Genomic DNA, 24,349 nt, shown 5'->3' on the forward strand with positions numbered 1-24,349 from the left:
CCACCTGAATGTTTACCCCCAGGCTGGTGTGGCCAGGGAATTCCAGATTTTATCTGGCTGTCTTCCAGTGCTGAATGCACTCCCTGAACCCCGTCTCCACCCTCTGTCTTTAACACCTGGCACTCTCACACACCATATACCTTCTTTTTCATAAATTCAGGTCATATATCTCTACCTTGGCTTATCTAGAAACTTCCTTCCTTGGATCTTAACCTTCTCCAGATCCAATCCAGCTTTTCATTTTTTTAAGTGTAATCCTTATCCCTCCTAACCTCATTGGACTTTGCATCTGGACTCTCTGGCGAATGACTCCAAATAGCCATCATGGACTCTGGCTTGTGCTTATCTGCCAGCTCTCCCGGCTTCCTGCTTCCTGGCTTCCTAACACCAAGACTTGTCCAGTCTTCACATTCCTAAACCAGACCCACAGCCACCTAATCAGCTGGTTTCCTGGTTGAACAACCAAAGCCCTGGGTTCAGGAAGCTGGCATAGAAATGGTGCCCAGATACACAGAATCTAGGTACACAGAATGCAATGGTCTCACACTGATGTCCATTTATAACTCATTGCTGGAATGGGGCTGTGTCTCTACCCTCAACAAGTCTAACAGCCTCATAAAAAATGGTTATCTGCCTCAGATCAAAGGGCAAGGAAATTGCTCTCTGATAGACAAATACGAATGTGGAAGTGAATCTGAAAACTACCAATTACCCTGATCTGAAAGAGTTTCAACATAAAATGTAGCTCATCTGAAGAACCCAGAACACAAAAATCCCAAACCAGTTTCAGGATGTGATTGAACTAATAAATTTAATAAATTTCTTGAATTGATTAAAGTTGATTAAATTATTGGTTAAGTAAATTCATCTTCTTGGGACCATGATAAAGAGGGGAGGCAAGAAAGTCATTGCACACCCACCATGTGCCAGACATTTTCTCACGTAATCCATACAACACTCTGTAACCCTGACAGTGCTATTTCTCAGGTGAGCTATGAAACTCAGATCAGATTAGTATCATTTAGGCTGAAAGTCACACATCTAGAAGCTGAGTCTGGATTCAAATCCATATCTGTCTCCAAGTCCGGGGCCTCAGCACTCCCATTCCAGAGAGCACAGTTACCACACAGACCTCTTTTCTCCCTGTGGCAGCCACTTCCCCCTTCTTCCCGCTGAAGACCGCTGAAATCCTGGCCAGCCAGCAAGCAATGGGGCTTTTTTTCTTCTCCAAGCCCTCCCCAACCCATGCACTCCCTACCTGGAAAGAAAGTGTAATAGAGCACAGTGACTAAAATGGATTCCAGAGCCAGGCAGCCTGAGTTCAAATCCTGGCTCCACTGCTTACCAGTCATGTGACTCTGAGCAAGGTGTTTAGCTTTTCTGTACTTCAGTGTCCTCATCTAAAATAGTAGCAATAACGGACACTTGGGTGGCTCCCAAGTCAGACTTCGGCTCAGGTCATGATCTCTCGCCTCATGAGTTCAAGCCCCGGGTTGGGCTCTCTGCTGTCAGCACAGAGCCCATTTCAGACCCCCTCTCTCCTTCTTCCTCTATGCCCCTTCCCTGCTTGTGCTCTCTCAAAAATAAATAAGCATTTAAAATAAATAAATCAATGGGGTTCCTGGGTGGCTCTGTCGGTTGGGCGTCCGACTTCGGCTCGGGTCATGATCTCACGGTTTGTGGGTTCAAGCCCCACGTCGGGCTCTGTGCTGACAGCTCGGAGCCTGGAGCCTGCTTTGGATTCTGTGTCTCCTTCCTGCTCATGCTCTGTCTTTCTCTCTCTCTCTCTCAAAAATAAACATTAGGAAAAAATGTTTTAAATAAATAAAAATAAAAACAAAACAGTGGCGATAGTAGTGATCTACCCCCCAGGCTGCTGTGAAGACCAGCAGAACTCAGACAAGTGCTGACACATAGGAAATGCTCAATAAGCTCTAGGGACTGTTACTAAAAGTCAATTTTACAACACTTTGATGAGGTTTTATTCAATGTCATTGGAAAAATGAAGGAACTGAGGCAGGGAACAGTTATTATCATGCCCACTGTCACATAGCTCATGGGGTCAAGGCTGTGATCAAAAAGAAAGGTTCCCCATTTCCTCATCCAGGGCTCCTCCTGCTCGCTGAACCAAGAGGCAGAAGAAGAGAGAGATTAAGTAAGCTGTTCACGCAAGGGCAACCTCTCCCCGCAGTTTGCGCTGTCATACCGAGCACAATGAAGTCACCACAAACATCCATGTATTTATAAACCTACAACGTTAACCTCTTCACTTAAAAGCCTCTTGGAAACTGGCTGGTCAAAAGCGTTTCAGATTCTGTCAGAGAAACAAGCTCACACTGACATCTTGTCTCCATATGCCTTTAAAACCTGTTCAGAGCCCCTAATCCCTCACCGAGGGACATTCCCCCACACTCCATTCTTCTAAAGTTTCCACCGTTGGGTGTGGATATTCTCTGAAAGCTCTCTCTTTTGAAAAATTCCCGTGCTTTGAGTCACGGCAAAATCTAAGGGAAGTGAATGCTGCCAAAGGTTTCAACATTTACATAAGCTCTTAATCAGCCCTCGGGTTCATTACAGTGTGATGTGTCGATTGCACTGCTGTCCAGGCAAAGGAATGGGGTGTCAGGGTCTGCTGTTTTGACTTAGAGAATGCAGAGGCACTTTGGAAAATCGTGCTCTGTGTGAGTGGTGGTTGAGCTTTAGGAAACAGGTTCCAGCTTCTCCCATTTTGTTTTTAATTTTCTTAACTCTTTAACTTTTGGTATTGTTTTATTTATTTTCCGCTTCTCCCCTTTTTAAGAGTTTAATCTTGTGCTGCATTCTTGTTTCTTCATTTAGTACATATGTATTGGCTTCTTGTTAGGAAAGCCATACTAAGGGCCAGAGACACAATAATGAGTAAAACAGATATGATCTCTGGCTTCATGGATCTTATACTCTAGATGAGGCAACAGGTACTAATCAAAATGAAGAGTGGTGTCAGGGTGCATAGCAGGGGAACGTGTGCCTGACCACATCTGGGTCAGGGAAGGCTTCCCTAGTAAATGATGTTTCTTTCACCTGTGACCTGAAGGTTTGGCAGTGGAATCTCCAGGCAGAGTACACAGAAATAGGATAGAAGAAGTGAAGAGAGAGCAGGAAAGATGAAGACAGGAGATGAAGCCCGTGAATTAAACACATCGTTATTCTAGAATAATGGGAAGCCACTGAGAGGTTGTAGCCACCATATCCAAGGGCTCACCATCCTGGCTATTATAAGATATTCTTCCTTGTATTATTTCTCTTTTATACCAACTGTGTTAATAGCTATTATTTTTCTAACCTTGTATTTTCTATGTTATTTATGCTGACATATATTATCTCAGTTAATCCTATAAATTGACCCTATAAGAAATGGACTATCATTATACCCTTTTTACAGATAAGAAAAGTGAGGCTTGAAAAGAGAAAATTATTTGCCCAAGGTCACACAGATGAGATGTGACGAGACGAGATGAGATTAGAATCTGGGTCTCTTTAATTCCAAATCCAAGTGTTTAACAGCAGGAAATATTGCAAGTTCCCTGCAGGCAGGAGCTGAGCCTTTCTGATTTTGCTTGGTTTACTAGTGCCTGGCCCATGATCGGAGCCCATTATAGGTGTGTGGAACTGCTCACTTCTCCCACCTCCCTGCCCGTCCCCCACCTGATCATAGCTGACACCTCTATAACTCGGCATGCCAGGTATACTCGATGTGTACTAGCTCACTTTCATTGTTATCACAACCTTTGAAGCAGATACTATTCTTTGCATCCTCTCCATTTCGTAGACAAGAAAAGTGAGTTACAGAAAGGTGAATAGCTTGGCAGATGACCCATAGTCATAAGTGGCCCGGCAAGGATTCCAACCCAGGCAGGCTGGGGTATGCCAGCTGTGACCACTAGATGCTACTATTTCTCCTGCTCTCCCACCACGTGGGCCTTCTTGACGCTTCTTGGAAAACATGCATTCTTCCACCTCCAGCCTTCACAGATGCCAATATCTTCCTATACTCTCTCCTACCGCACAGCCGAACTTCATCTTCCCTTGGTCTGTCCTGTCCATCCTCCAGGACTCTTGGTCAGGGTCTGCTGGCCTTGCTGCTCTTGTCCCTGATGGCCCTCACTTGTCCCTCCCAGCACTCACCACATAAACCAAGTATGTCAACTGCTGGTTCACCTGTCTGTCTCCCACACTGGGCGGGGCCTGCATTGCCGAGTCCTTGCTGCAGCCACAATGCTTGGAACTTGGCAGGAGCTCTATCCTTACTATGAAATGAGCAGATAAACACATAAGTCAGTGAGTGAATGCTGAATAATTCTTTTCTGGACCCCGTTGTGTTTGGCAACTACCATGTCTCATTCCATGCTGTTGAGTGAATAACTGAGTGTATAGTTTCATTCCAGAATGTATTTTTTCCTTTAGCTTCTCCCCCACCCCCCACTTTTCTCCCTGTCTAAAAATCCCAAAAAGACATGACAGAAGCACAAAGATCAAGGATCAGGCAGTTGGTTTACCAGAATAGTAAAGAAAAGAGAGAACCTGGAATTTTTCCTCCGGCTTCAATGTAGAAAAAATGTCTATATCCCAAGGTCTGTCCTAGACTCTGGAGCACTGCTCTTGCTGTCCTCTTGTCCCTCCCCAAACAGTAGGCCTAAGGGCTCTGCCTGGAGGGCTGGAGGCCCTGCAAAGAGCAAGGAAGCTGACTGAGCTGTGATTGTTCCTGAGCTGTGGGGACAGTGGCTGTTCTGGGCATTTCAGGAAGTACTTGCTCTAAGAGGCCCTTCCAGCTATTGTCTTTGGGGCCAGGCCTGTTGGGCTGGCCCCGGGACAGGGTGCCCCCTCCAGGCCAAAGGTCTGCCTAGGGCTCAGGGGGCAGGAAGGTAAAACAGGGTCAGTACTCAACCAGGAAGGGGCCTTGGGCTCAAGCTTCTCTTTTCTTTAGGCCATTAGCGCCAGGAGCCAGGTGGCTCTGCACTTATTTGTCTCCTCTGGCCATGCACATATTGATTAAAGATAAGCCAGTCTCTCCGGGTGATAGGTGTCCGGACCAGCGAGAACTAGCTGGTGCCATGGAAGGCACGTGGACTTTGGAGTGGAGGCCCGAGGCTTGAACGCTGGCTCTGCCCCTCCCTCTGCCCTGGGACACTTCTGAATCTCCTCTTCCTCTTCCTCTGCCAGAGAAGAGATATAATCACCGGCTTGAGAGGCCATGAGGATGAGCCGAATAAGATTGATGAACCTGTCAGGTACACAATAGCAGTGGGAAAAGCCTGGTTTCCTTCCTTCTCTCGAGCAGCTGGACGAGGGAGGGCGGCGTGGGGATGTGGTCGGGCGGCAGATGTCACGTCTCACTGCATTTCTGCCTGTCACAGGCTGCTGGCCTGGGCGCTGAGCCCGCTCCCGCCTGAATTCTCCCGACAGCTGCCCTGCTTCTCCACTTGGACTTGCCGGGGCTCCCGTTGGAACCAAGAAAAGCCTCTGCTCTGCTCCAGTCACACAGAAAAAAATAGCAAGAATGATGCAATATGTGTCTCTCATGGCCACCAGCCACGGAGAAGGTCCAGGCGTCCAGATCCCTACCGCAAATTCACGCCAGCATTGCAAATCAATGCCCTCTTGTTCCCATGAATCCTGGGTAACTCCCACCACTCTACCCGGCAGCAGCTCTGTCACCCCCTTATCTCGTGACAAAGGCCACCAACCTAGCCACTGAGGCACAAAATTGGCCGGGTGCAGAGAAAGAGTTTCTAAGTACCTAATCCCTGTAACCTGACCTTTAATTCTAATAACAGTGACATTTATTAAAGATTATGTGCCTGGCACTGTTCTGAGCTCTTCATATTAACTCATTTCATCTTTACCAATGTATTTTGAGGTAGGCACAGTTTATATCACCATTTTACAGGAGGAGAAACGGAGTCTCAGGGGGAGTGATGTCAGCATTATGGCAGCATGAGACATTCCTCCATTCTCTCCCCTTTTAACAATGAATTAAACATCCATCCATGAAGATGTCTCAGAGTGAGTTGTAGGAACCAGTACCATATGTCAAGGGACCCAGGAGGCCTCTCACCCAGCTGTGCATCCAAAAATAGGCAGACAGATCTCTTGGTAAGGGCTGTGGGTTCTGAGTCTCAGAGACTTCAGTGGCTGGCCCACGACCAAAGACCTGACACGTTGCAGGTGAGATGTGAACCCATTTCTGCAGCTGCCAAGTCTAGTGTTTTCTGTGTTCCCACCAGGGCACTGATTCCCAAACCAAACAAAACTGGACTCTCTCAGAGCAACACTGCAGAACAGAATTTGCCCCAGCAACTCTAACTTGTAAAGCCCCAAACTGAGTTTGAGGAGCAATGCAGGAGCTTAGGTATTCTTCGAAGAGAGAAAAGGCAGGAAGCATGATGCCGTCAGCCCTCTTTCTGCCCTGAGCCAGGAGTGTGATCCTGGATCCACCACTGTCCCTCTCTGGTCTTCAGGACCCTCGCCTACAAAAGGAGCAGATAAAATTAATTTGGCTTCAGACAAGGTCCCTCCCAATGCTGGCATTCCAGTATCCCATGAAACAGCTCCCATTTATTAAGCGTTTCCTTGGTGCCAGTTACTGGACTGAGTACTTTATGTAATCACAAAACCATCACAGCTATTTTCCAGGCTCTGCTGTGAGTACTCTCCCCTGTCCTATCTCATTTAATCCTCAGAACAACCCTAAGAGACAGGTATTACTCCCTGACCCCCCTTCCAGGAAGCTGAAACTCAGAACAGTGATACAAATTCATCCAAACTCACCCAGTCTGGAAGTGACGTCGGTGGGATCTGAACTCAGCCCGTCTGCCTCCAAAACCCATGTTTTTCATCACCAGACTAGTTAACAGCGCCTCCTCCACCTCAGGCAGGGACAGGTGCCAGGAACAGGCGCTATTGTTTTTTTGCTTATCCCGCTGCCTGTCCATCTGCAGTTGCTATTTTCCCATTGCAATCATCAATCACAGCGTGACTTAAATGGGTCAGGGAGAGGGTCCCGCAGCTGCCCGTGTGTGGCTGCAGCAGTCCGCTGCCCACAGTCCTTCCTGTTGGCTCCATGGGGACATCTGCGGAAAGCCCTTTTTTTGAAAATAAACGGATCCAGTCGGGGGAGGGGTCCCTCTTATATATTTGGTCACAGCCTCAAGGCTAAACTGGTGGCCTGGCAGCTCTGAGGATTTTCTCCGAGTGCCAAGTGTGGGTGAACAGGTTGGGAAACTTGAGAACAGCACAGACGTCGGGGAAAATTCCACCTGCGGTTGCCTATGGCGGAAGGGCTGTGTGGCCCAGCATCTCTTCTCCCCAGGATAACTTGCAAGCTGCCGCCTTCCTTCTCCCCGCAAACTAAGGGAGCAAAGAAACTCTAGGCAGCGGCCCAGGCCTGAGAGAGAGCTGGCTTCTGCAGGAAGAAGGAAGGGAGGGTGCAGAGGCCCAGTGCCGTTCCTCTAGGGGCAGTAGGTCATTCAGAAGTCACTGACCTGCAGGCAGGGGCAGATCTCTCTCGCTTGGGCACAAATCCCACTAATCCCCTGGGCTGTACTGCCCCAGCTGCCTGTAGACAGGAGCCAAGATGGGGTTCCTCCCAGTCAGAGGAAAGGTATCTGGCATGACTTCATCAGGAGAGCCGCTGAGGTGCCGATCCCAGAGGAACCATCCAGAAGCCAGCAGAATTTGAACTGAAGAAACTTCCAGTAAGAACGCCTTCCTGTGAGGTCACACACTACCAAGTTCACCACGTCGCACTAACTGTACTTCACTCCTTGAAAACATTTTCTAACATTCATTTCGAGCTTTTTTTTTCCCTTACTCTGTCACAATTAAAATTTATTTATTTTAAAAAATTTTTAACATGTTTTCATTTTTGAGACACAGAGAGAGACAGAGCATGAATGGGGGAGGGGCAGAAAGGGAAACACAGAATCCAAAGCAGGCTCCAGGCTCTGAACTGTCAGCACAGAGCCCAATGAAGGGCTTGAACTCATGGACCATGAGATCATGGCCTGAGCCGAAGTCAGATGCTCAACTGAATGAGCCACCCAGGTGACCCTCACAATTAAAATTTAAAACAAACAAACAAGCAGTTGTTTCTGGAAGAAAACCACTTGAGCAAACAGTGTGGACATGGCAAGAATTCTATTTCTTGCCCCCTGGGAGGACAAGTCCGGACCCCAGACTGTGCATTTTGACTGCACTGGTCACCAAGGGCTTGCTCTGCTGCAACCACAGGTACCTGGATAGCATTTGGTGCATGTTCATTGGTCTCCAGTCCTGCCCATGTAATTTCATTCCTGGGCCCCAGAGAGAGACAGCAGGCTTTGGGGTCGCAAGGGACTGATTCCAAATTCCACCTCCACTATTTTATTTCTCCATGATCCTAAACAAGTCACCTACAGTTCGTGAGACTTGGTTTTCCCATCTGCAAAGTGGGGCTAGTGCTATCTATCTTGAAAAATCATTATAAGGCTGAAAAGAGATAAATGTCTGCAGAAAGCAGCTGGCATATTGTAGGCACTGTATAAAGTTCATTCTTTCCCCCTTATTTCTCACACCAGGCAAAGGAAATACTATTAATAAAAGACTTGAAAAGAAAAGAAAAAAGGAAGGAAGGAAATAAAGGAAAGAAGAAAAGCCTTGCAGCCCAAGCCACAGTCCAGTCAAGATTTACTGTGATTCCACCTTCATTTCCTAAGCTCACTGCCTCTGCCCTACACCCCCACATGCTGATCCCTGTGCCAAGAAAATGTCTGAAAGTCTTCTCCTCCCCTTTGTCTGTCAGGACGTCTCTTAGTTGATGCAGGGAGAAGGCTGGGGGTCTACACTGTCAAGTCCCTCCAAATGCTTCCAGCTCCATCAGATGTCTCCCTGACTGGGGCTCTGCAGGGATGCCCCCTCTCCCAGATGCCAGAGCAATATCTATCAGGATCCCTCTTGGGAGGACCATTTCACATTCCTTCAGAGAGAATCCCGCCTATTTCTGCCCAACCCCACACCCCATCTCAAGAAAAGCTTTATCACCACAAAGAATGATGTTCTTTTAGCAAAAACTGATTAAGACTTCAGGATCTGAAGCAGCCTCAGTTTGAATCTTGGCTCTGTCCCTTACCTGCGTGACTTCAGCCAGGTTACCTAACCACACAAGCAGAATCACGTTATCTATAGGATGAGGATACTATGGTGCGTGCCTCACAGGGCTACGACAAAGACTGATTAAGATTATTTATTTAAAATATTTAGCACACAATAAATAAATAAATAAATAAATAAATACCTAGCTTGGCACACAGTAAAGGCACAGTATACAATTGTATTTTTATGACCTGGCCATTAAAAATTTATAGGCCATCTGCATGCCTAACATTCCAATTTTTGCAAATTTAATCAAAAAAAAAAAAAAAACAAAGGGGGAAGGACAGGATAAAAACATTTAGAAAGGAAAATTTTCTAAGAATTTTTTAAAGAGAAGAGAAGTATGTGGAATGGTCAGGCTTTAGGCACTATACATACATTCTCACTCAACTCTCATACCTTTTGGAGTAAACTGGAGGGCTAAGCAGAGAAATAGTTGGGAACAGACTATCTGAGTCTGAACTCTGACTTGGCCACTTGTCTGCGTGATCTGAGGTGAGTGGCTTGCCCTTTCTGGGCCAATTTCTTTATCTAGTAAAATGAGAATCATGATACCTGTAAGGTAGTCGTGAGGATTAAGTGAGTTGATATATGCAAAACAGTAAGAAGGGTGTTATGCACACAGTAGACACTCAGTACATACGGCTGCTGTAACCTTTTACAGAGCCTGAAACCGAGGTTCAAGAAGGTTAATTGATTCATCCAAGCTCACATGTTAGTAAGTGGCAGGAGCAGAATTCAAATCCAAGTCCTACTGATTCTGGAGCCAGTGGAGTATTCATCCCACTACTCTTTATCACATACCTGGTAGGAAACTAGTTAGGACTTTCTCTAGGCAGAAAAGATAGGGCCACAGAAAGTGGAGCTTGGGTGTTACAGACCGTGATGCTTTATTTCTGGCAGAAGTAACAAAGAAAAAGGGAACTGGTTTGAGGAGAAAGAGGGTCAATTATACTATGACATCAGAAGTTAACTCTGTAAATAAAGCAAAAAACAAAAAAACAATGTTTTAGGCCATACTGCCACCTGTAAGTACAGCCCACATTCCAACCAGTTTGAAAAAGCCCTTGTGGGAAAGTTCCAGACACTTTAAATTCTGATGAGAGGAGGGGAGCCCTGGTGGTTGGTTTTCCTGTGCACGGACCCTTCCTTGGGTCCAGTCCTCAGGGAGGCATCGTTCCAAAGCACTGAACCAAATATGCTCTGCCTTTCTGCCAGGCCCAATGCCCACAGTTAACAGAACATGAAATCCTGGTTCAGGGCCCAGCTGGGAGGGCTGGGAGGCTGGGCAGGGTGGGGCATTCAGGGACTCCATGCGACTGTCATTGGCTGTGGGATTAGCAGTGATTTATTTTCCTTTATAGTGTTTGCTTGAGCATTGAGCATATATTGCTTTGGTGATTAGAAAAGCAATTGTCGAAACAAAACCGGTAAAAAAACCACATGTGGTCATCTCTGGGTTGTGGGATTACTGGTGATTTGTGTTTCTGCTTCTTTCCTTTGTGTGTTTTCTGTTTTACTTTGTTTTCTGCTTTGAACGTGTAATGCTTGAGGATTTAAAAGAAAAAGGAATAAGCGTTATTAAAACTCAAACAAGAATGATTTCACGTGAGTGTGAGCTCCAACCGCCTAGGCCTCTCGGGCTCCTGTCACAACGTGCTGAAGGTGGAATTAGGTAATGTCCTCCCTCAGAGAAGAGAAAAACCTGCCAGTAGGGGATGGCTGCTCTCCCAAGGCATAGAGCACAGTAGTAGCTCACTCCACCAGCACTACCGAATTGAGCAGTGAGTGCATCTTCTTGGTGCTGTTCAATGGACCGGTCGGATTATTTTTTACCAAATGGAAAAAAAAATGTGTTGCCACCTGATCGAAATTCATGTTGTGTCAATTAGCTCCATTCTTCAAACTGGGAAGGAAATGTTCAAAGTTCCCTAGAGAAACCTTTGAGGGCTGTTGATTCAAATGCAAATATATATGAGCTCCTTGGGGATATAACCTCTGCCAGGAAAGAAGAGAACGGGCCAAAGTCAATGCTCTTGTTTTTTGTGTGTGTTTCTTCTCTGGAAAGAAAGAAAAAGAGGGGAAGGGAAAAGGAGAGAGCGAGATGGAGGGGTGCGGAGAAAGAAAAAGAGATGGAAGGAAATAAAGGAAGGAGGGAAGGAAAGAAAAGAAGGAAGGGAGGGAGGAAGGAACGGAGAAAGAGAGAAGGGAAGGGAGGGAGGAGGTGAGGAAGAAAGGAAGGAGGGAAGGGGGAGAGAGAGAGGAAGGGAGGGAGGAAGAGAAAGAATACAAAGAGAATGTACGGTAAGGAAGAGGGAGAGGGAAAGGGTGAGTTTAGAAACATCAGGGAGAGGGAGCAGTGTTGACAATTAGAAGGCAATGGTAATATTTAGAACAAAAGGGGCCTAAAAAGTGATTTTTTTCCACCCCTGTCATTTTCCAGATGAGAAAGCTGAGCCCAGAGAATTCAGTAATTTGCCTATTTCAAACAGTTACATGATGATAGAAGCAAGATTACAAGCCAGATCTCCCAATTCCAGACCTGGCTCACTTTCAATTCAACTCTGCGCACTCTGCCTTCAGGTGCAGTGAGGGATGTGTGACCTACCCAGCCTATTACAAAGGCCTTGACATTTCGAGGATTAAACATTTGGATGATGCCTTGGGAGTATTCCTTCAAAGACGGTTCTCTCAAAAAGAGGTGGATCAAAGAAGACTGGTGGAAAGAGGGGTCTGTATCCTTTAGGGTACTTTCAACTGCCAGCAACAGAGAATCTGAGTCAAAGTGGCTTAAGCAATAAAGGGGATTTTGTTGCAAGCACCACAGTATGGCCACCTACAGGGAGGTTTGTTCCCAGCAGCTAAATTAAATCACCCAAGTTTGAGTTTCTCTCCAGCTTCATGCTCTGCCTTCATGGTGCTCTTCAGCACCATCTTTCTCGTACAGTTCACTCTCCTTGTGGCCCTAACCCAGAAACTCTCAGACCAGGTCCCTTCCCTTCCCTGCCCTACCCTGGACCTCAATTCCCTCAGTTGATGGGACTGATCACTGAATGAGCTCAAAGTGCCCTTGCACCTCTAACAGATTTTCTCAAGAAGTGGACCATGGACGATTTGCATTAGAATAGTCACTTAGACTGTCTGTGAAACCAACCATATAGCTCCTACACTCTAACCCAATGCCAATAAATCATAATATCTGAGGAACACGGGGGTCTGTGGTGTCAACAAGCTTGCCCAGAATATCCTTGTGCCCATTGAAGTTTGATAAATATTTGTTCCCAAGAGAACCTAGAACAGGGAGTAAACTACAGCTGCTGAGCCAAATTCTGCCTGAGAGTTAAGAATGGTTTTTACATTTTCAAAGGGTTGTTTTAAAAAAAAATTCACACAAAGAAGAATATGAAACAGACCTTCCATGGCTCTGAAAGGCTAAAATATTTACTACCTGGCTCATGACACAAAAACGTTGCCAGCCCCTGGCCTAGAATAATGAGGTCATTGGATGGTGGAAAGAAAGGTAGGGGGTGGATCTGAACAGCTTATAGGGCTGATGGGGCCAAGAATTCCTGGGAGCAAGAGTTCTCAATGTTCCATCAGTTCCATGGAGAATTGAACAAGTAAAAAATAAAATATGCTCAAGTTCTGGAATTCAGTTTAAGAAATATCTTCTCCAGGAAACCTCCTGGAGTCTCTAGTTGGGCCACCCAATGTCTAATATTGACCTAAGGGCCAGGAAGGGTCACAATAAAGGCTTAGGAAGGATGGTATCAGTATGTAACCTCTTGGCTCTGACAGCCACCAATCAGCTGTCTTCTATACCATGGGGAACCTTTTGGAGCTAGCTTGTGTGACTCCTTTCTATGCCTTACTTCCAACCACTGAGCAAACACTGATCAGCTAAGGATAGGGTACTCAGATGGCACACACAAAGATTAACTGGAAAGAGCATCAAGAAGGAGGTGCTCAGAAATGTGGGCAGGCAGGGCAAGAGAATGTGAGAGGGTAGTGACATACCAGGGACCAGCCTTGGAGGGAGACTGTCACCACCATGGAAGGGACAAGAGGAGAAAATGGTATAACCAGATGATGCTGAGAGCAATCACCAGCAGTAATGGTGGAAGAGGAGTCATCAAACAGAAACCGTGGCCAAAAGAGACCTGGCTATGAATAGGGAGGGACAACCTGTTTCTCCTCCAACCCTCCAATCTCTGTCCTGCCAGCCCTTACGGTACATGGAATCCAACGAGAGGCCAGATGGCAAGAGACCAGGGATCCTGCAACAAAGGTCACCTCCCAAGTACAGCCCAGGGCAGAGCAAAGCAGGAACGAGTGTGAGTCAGCCCAGGGGATAACCAGCACAACAGCTGACACGGCATGGTACCCAAAGCATGGGACACAGAGTATGCATCTGGGACATGCACAAGATGCAGTTGTTGCTTTAAACCGAACTAAACTGAATGAGGAAATTGGTTTCAAGCAAAACACTGTGTGCTTAAAGCAACTGGACCCCGGACCTCAAGGTTTCCATTTTCAGTTTATCTGGACACATGAGTCATTAGATTTCACTGACCTCTCGGGGCTTGAGTCACACACGTGAGGAGATGGGTTACTGGTGCACAGAGAGTTTCAAGATGTAATTACATCCTTCACTTCGGCAGGGTGTCTAGACTAGATTGTGAGAGCTGGGGGTGGAGGGGGAGAAAAGACAACAGCTTTCTGTGGTCCTCGAACAAGTGGAGATTTCTGGCAGAGGCCTTTTCCCAGAATACACAGGAGCAAATCCCAGAAGCAGCAGCAGCTTTGCTGCTGGGCCTCAAGGATGAATACAGAAAGGAAAAAGAGGCACTCACATACAAGTCTCAATAGGAAAGAGAGTCCAGTCAAGCGCTGGCAGCAGAAATACAAAGGGATCCTGCTGGTGCTCTCCAGGAAAAGTTTTAGATGCCCTCTTCTTGGCAATAGTAATAATAATATTTTGCATTTATCACACATTTATTATGCACTGGACACTGTATTAAGCATCTTTGCTTAGACTTTGCTTCCTTTAATCTCCGCAACCACCTTACAAAGTGAGTGATAACCCTGTTTTTAAAAGAGCAAAATGATGCTTTAGTAAGGCAAAGAAAACATGGTGTTAGCTACAAGTGATTGAATGTGCATTATGTGCCTGGCACTGTCACAGGTGCCCATACATAGCTGGGCTGTGAATCACAGCAGTTGTCAAAATGAGGTTTGTGGAACTCCAGATCCCCAAGACAGGGGATCCACAAGGTCAAAACAATATTCATAATAGCATATCTTTGATGAAGCAGAATAATTACTATTTTTGTTAAGTCTCAGCCCTTGAGCATATGTCTTTTTTCAGACTCTGCGTGAGGAGATTGGAAGATGGCATAAGACACTTGTACACATGTGCAGTTACCATGGTTGTCTCTAGGAAAGGCACCTGCTCATTTGCTATAATTGCAATCCAAACTAGACTTTTTTCATGGATTACCATTTGTACTTGAAAGAACAAATGGAAAACCATGGGCATTCAAACTTGAGTCATTGACAGCCACGTTCTCAAAAATTAAGTAGATGAGCCTGGGATGTAAAGGAAAACAACTGATAGTATTTGTTGCCAGTAGTAACATTTGACGTGGAAATTAGGATTTTGGAAAATATGTATGCCATCATCAACTTGCCAGCTTCTTAATACCTAAAGCCTTTTCTGATGAGATGTGTGGGGGGCATTAATGAAAGTGATATTTTGATATATAAAACATATGTCAACACCTAGATGATCTGCATAATTCAGTGAATCAATATTTTCCAAATGCTCAATATGTCATGTTTCAAAATCACACACAGGCAAAACACTGATTCAAGTGCAAAAGAGCTAATGGATTTTGAGGTAACATACTATGAAAATTTCATTGATATGGTTTCAGATTCCACATTACAACTAACTTTTAAGACATTGACAGTCAAGTTTTGATTTAGTATCAAAAAAAAAGTCTATTAAAGTACTTTTCCCTTTTATAAGTACATATCTACAAGAGGCTATTTTTTTCTTATACTGCAAGTAAGATGACATATGGCAACACACTGGATGCAGAAGAGGTTATGAGATTCTGTCTTCCATTAAGTCACACCTTAAAGATATTTGTAAAAATGTCACTTTTCTCACTGAAATTTTTTTTTGGAAAATATAATTATTTACCACAAAAAATGTTAATTAACTCGTAATCAGTTCATTATTGTTATTTTAAAATAAATTAGTAGGCAAATTATTTTTCAATTTCTCAGTTACAATTTCTAATACAATAAATATTAACATATATAACCCACATTTAAAAATAAAACATAGGGGTGCCTGGATGACCCAGTCAGTTAAGCATCCTACTCTTGATTTCGGCTCGGGTCATAATCTCACAGTTCATGAGTTCAGGCCCTGCGTCAGGCTCTGTGCTGACAGTGTGGAGCCTGCTTGGGATTTTCTCTCTCCCTCTGTCTCTGTCCCTCTCCCTCTCTCTCCCTCAAAATAAATAAATAAATAAACTTTAAAAAATAAAAACATAAAAAGGTTCTTTGGGGCCCTCAATAATTATTAAGAGTGCAAAAGGGTCCTAAAGCCAAAGTGTTTGAGAAATACGATTATATAAGAATCTTACCACTGAAATGAGATCCTAGAGGTAAAAGCTTTTCAGGAGCTTAGAAAAATGTATGAGACCCAGGTAGAAAAAAGTTTTGGCTCCAAATCTATAAAAGAAAACAATAAATGTAAAAAATAATAAACACTTAATTAAACGTCTACAAAATGTACCAACATGCCAGCTTTGTTCATGGTTAAATTTAGCATTCATAAGGATTCCATTCCACCAAATACAACTTACAGGTTCAGTTTTCTCACGACACAAATTCCCCTATTTATAGTGTACAAAGTAATTATTGGGAACTCATAGCCAATCATAAATTAAATGAGTAACACAGAGCCAAATAATTTCTTTTTTTTTTTTTCAACGTTTATTTATTTTTGGGACAGAGAGAGACAGAGCATGAACGGGGGAGGGGCAGAGAGAGAGGGAGACACAGAATCGGAAACAGGCTCCAGGCTCTGAGCCATCAGCCCAGAGCCTGACGCGGGGCTTGAACTCACGGACCGCGAGATCGTGACCTGGCTGAAGTCGGACGCTTAACCGACTGCACCACCCAGGCACCCCGAGCCAAATAATTTCTAAAGCACAAATATAAAAACCCTACAAAGATTATTAAAACAAAAGGTGTACTTAATGTGGAATATGGGTGCAGGTGGAATATTTGATATTCTGTGTGGTGGGGACTCCAAAAGTCAGAATTTGTGGGGCTCATGAAGGTCCTGCTTTAAACACAGCATCACATTGCCTGTAAATTATATGCCATCTAAAACATTTTGGTGAAAGGAGATATCTTCACCAGGTAAAGGAGATGTCTTCATCAGGACAGGGAGAGAGACACATAATGAAAACACAAGAAACTGGTCAGCAGAGGAGCAAAATCACAGAGAAAAGAGAGATCACGTGCTCTGTTGCTTGGTTCTGAGCAATGGCACATCTGGCAAGACCTCTGAATTCTGGGCAGGGGTTTCCACTGCCCTCACACCCAGACTTCCATCATTAGGTGTGAGCAAGGTGGGGCTGATGGCTTAGCAGAACCCTGAGCATCTCACCAGAAAAAGAGAAAGTCTGAAAGCAAAGGCTGGAGTGGGGGGGGGGGGTGCACTTCCTAAAGGGTAGCCATTTTGAGGCAGAAAGTCACCCAATGATGATCCCCACTTCTGTTCCACCAGGCCCTTGCCCCCTCACTGGTAACTAAGAATTATATTCCCTTGTCAAGGGGTGGTGCTCAGTACTGCAGAGATGTCTCTTGACTTCATTCCCTTAAAAAGTGTCTTCCTCACCTTCCCATCATGCTCAGCCTCACTGACTGGAGCAAGACAGGAGAGGCCCTTCATCCATCTTTGAGATATCATGACTCTGAGACAATACGGTTGCCTCTTAACAGGGATCTCCAGTGATGGGATTTCCTGTAATATTACAAGTAACTTATTTTCTTCCTCAGTTGATTTCTCTATAGTTTCTGCTATAAATGCATTGACTTTAATATTTTTTTATTTTAAGTAAAGTAACTGCCTTATAATAGGTCTTTGATAGAGAGCAATCACTATTACTTGGCAATTCATCAGAGAGTATCCTAACATTTCCTGCATTGAAATCAGGAGCTTTCCGCGCTGTCGAGAGACTGACTTCCATTTTCTGGAGCTGCGTAGTTTAATAAGAAAGTAAAATAAAAATAGAAAAATGTAAAAAATAGGACTATAAAACATACAATGCGTTTGAAATGCTAGATGCGCCTGGGTGGCTCAGTTGGTTAAACATCCAATTTCGGCTCAGGTCATGATCTTGTGGTTCATGAGTTTGAGCCCCACGTCAGGCTCTGTGCTGACAGCTCAGAGCCTGGAGCCTGCTTCAGATTCTGTGTCTCCCTCTCTATCTTTTCCTCTCTCACTCATGCTTTGTTTCTCTCTGTCTCTCAAAAATAAACATCAAAAAAAATTTTTTTTAAACAAGTCTAAAGTTGGGTCAAATTGTCAACTTCCCAACAAGAGTAAAAAGGTCATATATATACTGCTGTGACTTTTCATCCTTATAACAAACATGTAACATACTAAATGAATTACTGATACTTTTAATTTTTTTAAATGTTTATTTTTGATAGAAAGAGTGTGTGCTTGTGCATAGTGGGGTGAGGGCACGGGAGGGGGCTGGGGAGGAGGAGAGGGAGGACCAGAGAGAGAGGGGAACAGAGGATCTGAAGTTTGCTCTGTACTGACAGCAGAGAGTCCAATACAGGGCTCAAACTCACAAACCATGAGATCAGGACTTGAGCCAAAGTCAAATGCTTAACCAACTGAGCCACCCAGGTGTCCCAAATTACTGATACTTTTTAAATATCAAGTTTTTTCAAGTGTTAACAAAAATACACTCTCCACTGTAAATTCATGTTTTTTCTTTATCTTCCAACTTGCACACACCCTGGAGATCTGCATCTATTCTCCAAGCCTACTCTTTTGCTTTATGTCCAACCCTTTTGAGCAGGGATACCACCCCTGCTCCACCTCCCCTCCCCAGAAGGCTAGCATGGATCTGTTGGCAGCTGTCCCTTTCACCCCTCCCAGGGCAGACACCTCCTTACATTGTTATTTCAGTTGATCCAGTTGTGACTAAGGCATCAAATGCACTTTCCCTGAACATTCAACTGCTGATGACTAAAAATCAAGAGGTTTTCATGATGGTCTCTGGCATGAATCTTCTCCCATCTGGTTCTAGTTCAGGGCTGGCCTTTGACGGCCCTCTGTCTCACACCATGGCTCTAAGTGGGTGTGGAGACAGCTTGGCTCTCTCACATGTTGAGTGGATCCAAGGAGAGTTGTTTGTTTTTCCAAGCAAGAACAAGGAGGGATTTTTGCATCATGTAGATATAAGCTTATCACCAATTTCTTCATAACAGGTGTGTCTTATTTGACATAAAGGAAGATCTGTTATCAAACACAAAGGCCTTTTTCATTATGACTCGGAGGAAACAACAGTAGTTTTAAAGACAGAAGCAACTGGTGTCTCCATATATCTGTCCTTTGAGGATATCACCAGAAGGTCCATCCCATCTTTGCCACTTCCTGATTCAGCTCCCTTTAGTTGAAGCCATTACTTCTTGTCTAGAAAACAATAGCTCCCCAGTTGGTCTCCCTGCCACCTCTCTTGCCCTTTACCATCTTTCTTCTTTTTTCTGCAAACACAATTTTTTTGAAACACAAATATGAGCCTAGCCACCCTCCTTGCCCAAATACCTGCAATAGCTCCCCACTGCTTATAGGAGAAAATATACTTTCCTTAGCAAGCATAAAAGACTGTCTATAACAGAGAGACATAAAAACAACAGAAACTGGTGGACAGTGGGTTTTTCCTTAAGAATCCTTTTTTTTTTTCTCCAAAGAAGTTGAGCCACACCAGACATAAGCATCATGTAAATTTGGGCAACGGTGATAAGTTTAAGATTCTGACTCTAGGTTTTGACTCCTGCTACTCCAAGGGCCTGGAGGGACCTCCATGCTGCTTGCCACCCCTGCCTCTTCAGCTAGCTCATTATGTATCTCATAGAACTCAATTCCAATGTTGCCTCCTCCAAAAATCTTTTCCCAGTAGTAAGTCTGGTTAGATGTCCATCCTCTGGCCTCAGTCACCTCTGACCCCCTCTGTGACAGCAGTAATTACACTGCTACCTGCCTGACACTACTGCTTGCCAGACTCCTCCATTAGAGCAAGTCTTCCTTGATGGAAGTGAATGTCTTACGCCTCCTGGAGTAAGTACACGAAATAAATGCTTATAATAGACATGTGTCTGGTCTACCTAAGACTTCCTCTTTCCTTTTCTTAGAAATAGCAGCTACTACCTCCACTTTTAAAGGAACTGTCCCTTCTCTACTCCCTATGGTTCAGGCAAGGCTGTTAAACCAGAGGACTCCATCACCATCCTAGGGAGGGTACATGACCTGAGATGAATCCATCAAATTCTTTCACCCAGGAATGGATGGGGCTGAAAAAGAATAAAAGGCAACTGGAGCTATGTCATCTGGTGGCAACTCTGTGGAGAAGCCACAAGTGCCCTGGTTCCTGGACTCTATTCTTGTCAAGGATTTTGCACCAGTAAGCTTTTGCTATGTAGCAAATAATCCCCAAAATTAGTAGCATAAAATAGTATCCATTAACTTATCCCAAAATTCTGGAGATCAGCAATCTGGGCTTGACTAAGCTGGGCCTCTCTCTTAGTCATGGAAAGATTCATACATGGTCCACAATCAGCCATTGGTGAACCGGAAGATGGCTGGTCTGTGAACTGGAAGCTAGCTGGTCTAGTGTAACCTTAGCTGGAATTATCTCTGTTCTACATGGTGTCTCATCTTCCAATAGTTTAACTGGAATTTATTCACATGCAGCTGCTTGGAGTTCCAGGAGAGGGACTGGAAGCATACAAGATTTACTGAGGCCCAGGTTCAGATGTGGCACACTGTCACCTTCACTGCATTGCCAAAGCAAGTCACAGGACCAGATTCAAGAGGGTGGGAACTGGGTCCTATTCCTTGATGGGAGAGCTGCAAAGTCACATTGCAAAGGGTGTGGATACAGAGAGGGGTATGCAAATGTGGTCATTATCTGCATATTACCACAATTTGCTATTCAGTTCCCTGTTTATCTTCTAATATATCCCTTTTAAATACAGTTAGTCAAAGTCAGCTTCTGTCGTTTGTACTTTAAAAAATGTAATTTATACCTTCTTGGAATGAACGAATAAATGAATGAATGGATGAATTAGGATGTGTTACAAATGGTCAAACTTTATCCAGGGGAGAATGATGAAGGGGGTGTAAAAGTAATGGATCAGGATGCCTGGGTGGCTCAGTTGGTTAGGGTCTGACTCTTGGTTCCTGCTCAGGTCATGATTTCACAGTTCATGGGATCAAGCCCCTCCTAGGGCTCTGTGCTGACAGCATGGATCCTGCTTGGGATTCTCTCTCCTTCTCTCTGCCCCTTCCCCACTTATACTCTCTTTCTAAATAAATAAATAAATATTTAATAAAAAAGAAAGAACTTATGGAAGAAAGAAAGAAAGAAAGAAAGAAAGAAAGAAAGAAAGAAAGAAAGAACAAGGAAAGAAAGAAAGAAAGAAATGACAGACCATCATAGAACTAAAGGAGTTTCAGAGTATACTATATTCTGGTTGCCTATGAGCACCTCAGAAGTTAGGATACCACTTTCCTTTCCACCTTGCAAACTCACCCCATAGTCACAGCCACCAACAGATTGAAATCTCTTTAAAAGTTAGACAAGGAGCAATAAGCCACTCACCGGGAACTGCTCTCCTGTCACTACCTAAATTGGATTTGAGACCCTGGCTAACTATGTTAGGTGACTATCCACACGTACGTATGAATATAGCCACATGTTATACTCTGGATTGGCTGAAGTACAGGATATAAACTTTTTACGGAAAAGATATTTTTAAGAAAAAGATATTTCAAGCAAAGGAAAAGTCATAAGGGAGTCTTAGGTATGGTTCAGTGTTCCCCAATTTAAGTCCTTCCCTCTCCCATTCTGTTCCTTTCCAATAAAATCTCCATTTCTTTAGGGGCTAATCAGAAGAACATCAGGAAAAAGCAAGGTACAGAATTATACAACATCAAAGCCTGAATGACTGATGTCTCATATGCCTCAATTTAAAGGATTGTCTCAATTTATAATGCTAGAGAAAAGATTTCTTAGAAACGTCTTTTGAAGGTGAAATCCCAAAAATATGAAGGAGACATTTTTAGGCAGCTACAGGCAGTTTTGTTTTGTAGTTTTTTGTGGTGATAGTGGTGATGATGATGGAGATAATAAAAAAAATAAATATCTGTGCTTAGATATGACAGACCTTTGTGATGTTTAGAATGTTCTCTTCTTCGCCAGATGGACATAACAGACACATACAGAACATTCCATCCAAAAAAAACCATCAGAATACAAATTCTTTTGAAGTGCACATAGAACATTCTCCAGGATAGATCACATGTTAGGCAACAGAACAGGTCTAAATAAAATTAAGAATAATGAAACCATATCATGCAACTTTCCTGACCACAAAGGTATGAAACTAGAAATTAATAACAAGAGAAAAACTGGAAAATACACAAACACGTGGAGGCTAAACAACATCCTAGAATTTCCTCTCCATTGAAAGACATGGTTACCTTGGCTTTCAGAATGTTCAAGAAGCTAATCATTATGGTAATTTATAATCAAGCAATACTGATGAAAATGGAAAATTCCTCAAAGTTTTTGCAGCCTTAAACCCAATATTTAGGGTTTAAACAGCACCCTCAGATAAAACGATTGCTCCTTAGGTTCCATGAGTACTTCTCACCATCTGTAAACCACAAAACTGTCACTCAGAGTGCTGAGATTTACATCTTTGTGGTTGAGACAAGGAGGAGCCATATCTGCTCTCACCATGTCTCAGGCTCGGGACACGTGCCAGGACAGCCAGACAGGATCTCCAAGGCTGAGTGAGATGGTGTGATGTTCTCTGTGTGGGAGGCCTCCCGGGGAGGCAGAGTGGTGACCTCACTGGGAAAATGAAAACAGTTCAATAAAAAATACTTATCTTGGAAATGATCTGCCTGAATTTGAGACCAGTGAAGGGATTGTATTTCCAACAACACTTTCAAAGAGAAAAGCCATTTCCATTAATCCTGTATAAGGAAGAATTCCTACAGTACCTCTTGGCTGAGAGATGATGATTCAGGCAAAAAGGATCTCAACTCCAGCTGTACATAAAGACTCTTACCTTTAAAAGAACCAATTATAAAGTTTTCCTTTGAAAACTAGAGCAGAGATGTACTCCTTGGAAATGCAGCTTTGGGGAAGACCCAGCTACACAAGTAGTCTCAGCTTTTGGCCTCTCATATTTTCCTCCCCTATAGGATTTCTCTCATAAAATTCCATTGCCACCTACAGAGATTCAGTGTTTCCCTGTGTTTGAAATTTAAATGCAGACAAAAGAACAAAGGTATGGACATTTTGAAGGGACTTCTGCCTAAAATGCAGAAACACAATAGGAAGAGTAATCAAGAAAATGTTAAAACAATCCAGAAGCAACATCAGGCTGCAAACAGCCTTCTGATCCCTCCATGTTTGACCTGTTCTGTTCTGAGCACTGTTGCTTGCCTATAAAGCTTTCTTGGAAAGTCTTTGTCCTGTAGCCCTTGTGTGTGTGTTATTCAGGAGACTGGGAGTACTAGCTTTAGCGATAGGCAATTTGGTGGGGATTTAACATTCTATCATCATTAGTACATTACCACCTCTTCAAGTGATATTTGTAGAAAATTAACCCACCCAAACACATTATAGTGGGCAACATCAGGGAACAATCTCTCCTTTGGCCTATAGAAGATTTAGACCCATGGCCTCAGTCTGATTAGCAAAGGGCTCTGGCTAGAAGCATCCAAGAGAAAATGTACTTTGACAAAAAAGCCTGAGAATCCTTGGTCCCATAGAACCCTAGTCCCATAAGTTTCTCAGCTTCCAAAGCTACAGACATTTCTGCCAAAAATTTAACTAACAGGCTTGGGGTTTTTCTCCCCAGTTAAAAAAGAGACCCAAGGGGTACCTAGGTGGCTCAATCAGTTAAGTGTCTGACTCTTGACTTCAACTCGGGTCTTGATCTCAGGATTCGTGAGTTCAAGGCCCACGTTGGGCTCCGCGCTGACAACATGGAGCCTGGGATTCTCTCTCTCTCCTTTTCTTTCTGCCCCTCCCCCCTCAAAATAAATAATAAACATTTAAAAAAAGAGAGACCCAAAATCTGTGTGATTCAGAAATATCTATGTGAAAATGACAAGTCTTAGAATTTCTATGAATATGATGAATCTTAGGAGTTCTCTAGCTCCCTCTTTGCCTCAAGAGCTAGAAAGCTCATAGTCAAATTGGCCAGCCTATCTTAGAAGTCATATAAGATTTTCAGGTATAAATTTCCAAGTCTAATTTTACCCCTGGATTTACTCTATCCTGACTTTTCTCTCTTAAATTTACCTTATTAACAATTTTTGTCCTATTTCCAACTACGTCGCTTTGTTAGATACCCCAAGTTCATTTTCCAACAACTCAGTATCAGAAAAATTATCTAAGACTTGCAAAGTAATGCCTGGATGTCCTCCCAGTGCAGTGTTCCTCTCGACAATCTACTGTCTGAGCTATTTTACAGCTCTGTTGGGGCAAGAGTTACCTTGTATATTTGTGTCTGGTTGAGATGGAAATCACTCTTTTCCTTTGGAAGATATAATCTTAGAATTTATGTCTGATGGCCCTGTTTAACAATAATCAGTATTACATCTAATTAATACTCTTAATCTAATATTGGATACTTACACTCTAAAATGGTCTTTGGACTGGTTTAAATATCTTAGAGTTTCCCTCATTGATTAATGAGTTAAATATAATCTCTGATACACATGTGAATAAAAGTAATTTTCGAAAGTCTCCTGAAGAGAATACCTTAACAGTAAGTAGAAAAATAAATGGGCAACACTACATATTTGTCAAAATCTATAGAACTTTTCAGAACA

At 43.7% G+C, this 24,349-nt stretch overlaps 2 long non-coding RNA genes across 2 annotated transcripts; one reads left to right on the top strand and one right to left on the bottom strand.

Annotated features, from left to right (window-relative positions):
* Positions 1 to 4,410: 4,410 nt before the first annotated feature.
* LOC122483642 lies at positions 4,411 to 7,788 on the bottom strand. The gene is made up of 2 exons (XR_006297433.1): positions 6,808 to 7,788; positions 4,411 to 6,506 (listed from the first exon to the last, which is right to left on the bottom strand). It is a non-coding gene; the product is annotated as an uncharacterized LOC122483642 (long non-coding RNA).
* Positions 5,078 to 5,843, top strand: LOC122483641. The gene is made up of 2 exons (XR_006297432.1): positions 5,078 to 5,267; positions 5,394 to 5,843. It is a non-coding gene; the product is annotated as an uncharacterized LOC122483641 (long non-coding RNA).
* Positions 7,789 to 24,349: the final 16,561 nt, after the last annotated feature.

The sequence above is a fragment of the Prionailurus bengalensis genome, chromosome D1 (assembly GCF_016509475.1).
Source record: "Prionailurus bengalensis isolate Pbe53 chromosome D1, Fcat_Pben_1.1_paternal_pri, whole genome shotgun sequence".
NCBI lineage: Eukaryota > Metazoa > Chordata > Mammalia > Carnivora > Felidae > Prionailurus > Prionailurus bengalensis.